Below are 267 nucleotides of genomic sequence, written 5' to 3' on the forward strand. Positions count from 1 at the left end.
GGGGGGGGGGGGGGCCAGAGGGGTCAGCATCTCACGTGCCTGGACCCACGCCTTTGAGAAGCCCTGTGTAATGTGGCCTTTAGAGGAGAGTCATCTGTCACCCACAGCTTCTGCAGTTGTGAGAAATTCATCTTTGGAGTTAGTCACTCAGTCCTGTCTGACTGTTTGTGACCCCATGAACTGTAGCCCACCAGGATCCTCTTTTCCAGGCAAGAACACTAGAGTAGGTAGCCATTCCTTTCTCCAGAAGATCTTCCCAACTCAGGG

This window comes from Bison bison, unplaced genomic scaffold, assembly GCF_000754665.1.
Source record: "Bison bison bison isolate TAMUID 2011002044 unplaced genomic scaffold, Bison_UMD1.0 scf7180017864353, whole genome shotgun sequence".
Classification (NCBI taxonomy): domain Eukaryota; kingdom Metazoa; phylum Chordata; class Mammalia; order Artiodactyla; family Bovidae; genus Bison; species Bison bison.